Raw genomic sequence first — 1,851 nt, 5'->3', positions numbered from 1 at the left:
TGAGATGGCTGGATGGCATCACTGACTCGATGGACATGAGTCTGAGTGAACTCCAGGAGTTGGTCATGGACAGGGAGGCCTGGCAGGCTGTGATTCATGGGGTTGCAAAGAGTCGGACACGACTGAGCGACTGAAGTGATGGATCAGTTCTCCTGACATCCTGGTGTCATTTGCTTAACATACTCCACTTACATGGTCTCCTATACTACAATAGACTATACTGCAATTAGACATTTGCAAACTTAGCTGATCTCTTAGCATTTCTTTTATAAGACAATCTTTTTATCCCTCCAAAGTAAGCTGCTTTTTCCATTCCTCTGAATAGCTGTCTTCCAACCATGTCTTCCTCTCAGTAGATGATTAGGTCTTCTAATTTCACTAAAATGCAGGTTATCAAGCATGAACGCCCTCAACTTTCCTCACGTCTGTCTTCAAAATAGGCTTAAAAGTATGCTTAAATCATTTTTCCTCTTTCCCTTTTGTTTGTGAGTAACAAACCTGCGCCAGTGTTTTCTCTTCTGTCCTTTTGCTTTCTACTTTCTTCCTGGGTTTCCCTGGTGGCTCAGATGGTAAAGAATCTGCCAGACTATTGTCATCTGTTATCTTCTAACTATCATTGTCTCCAGTCTTGTCCCACAACCCACTGATACATTCTCTTCAGTATAGCCAGAGCAATTTACCAATTGAGCCATGTCACTTTTCTGTTTCCAATTCTTTGTTACCTTAAGATTAATATCTAAAATACTTGACACCGTGAATAAGATCCTTCCTAATCTGGCATGCTATAGTCTCATTTGCCACCATTCTATTTATTACAGTCATAGTCACTATTTCTGAACTGTAAAACATAATTTTATATCTTTGTGTTTTGCTCATGAAGCTATCTCTTATTCCGTTTATCTACAATGTCTTACCCATCTTCGGGATATAGTAAGTTCCTACTCATTCTGCAAGACCAAGTTGAAATATTGCCTCTATGTGAAGTCTTCTCAAGTCTAACTCTAAGCAGCATTCAATTTCTATATGTTAACATGGCCCTCTTTGCATATTTCTATACAGTGTCTCCACACTGCCTTCAATTATGTGTTTATGTGCCTTTATATCTTTTATAGACTGGTGAGCATCATGTCCTAATCATGTTTGTTTCTCAAGCTTCTAGCATAGTGCCTGGCATGCATTGGACACTCTGTGTTGCTGAATGAGCAAGTAGAAGAATTACAAGTGGGCAGAACAGGTTTCATTTTGGATAGTCTAGAATAATTTGATGCCTCAAACTCTAAACACTTGAAAAGATAACATTACAACAAAATTGTCAAAGTTTGAGATGCCACATATAGTGGCAGAGATAATTATGAAATTGCTAAAGATGTATAAAAGCTGAGGCTTTCATGTTGGTGGGGGAGTAGGGATGCAGGGATAGAAAGAGAAGTAGGGAGGCAGAATGAGTGGCCAACAATGGTGGATCTCCTCTTCAACCCATGACTTCCAGACACACTTCTAGATTTTCTCTTTGGCATGTCCTGTAATCCTCTTAGATGAATACTGGAAGTCACTATCTTTCACTTCTCTCCAGGAATACTGTCCCAAAGGGTCATGTTTACCACTTGACTGTGGTGTCCTTGAATGTTCTTCTTTGTGCTTCTCTATGGTAGAAATACCAAAAGGAGGATGGTTCAACTTACTCCCTTCCTCACCTGCTATGGCTTTATCCCATAGAGCATGCCCAATATTTTTATCGAGTTCTGTCTCAAAAAAGACTCTAAACAGATCCAATAGCCCACTAAGAGACATAACATGAGATTAAACTATGAGCTTCTAAACAAACGTATTGAAAGACTGCCCTATTTATTC

This window comes from Bison bison, unplaced genomic scaffold, assembly GCF_000754665.1.
Source record: "Bison bison bison isolate TAMUID 2011002044 unplaced genomic scaffold, Bison_UMD1.0 scf7180017864336, whole genome shotgun sequence".
NCBI classification, from domain to species: domain Eukaryota; kingdom Metazoa; phylum Chordata; class Mammalia; order Artiodactyla; family Bovidae; genus Bison; species Bison bison.
Note: the sequence above shows the minus strand (reverse complement) of the source record.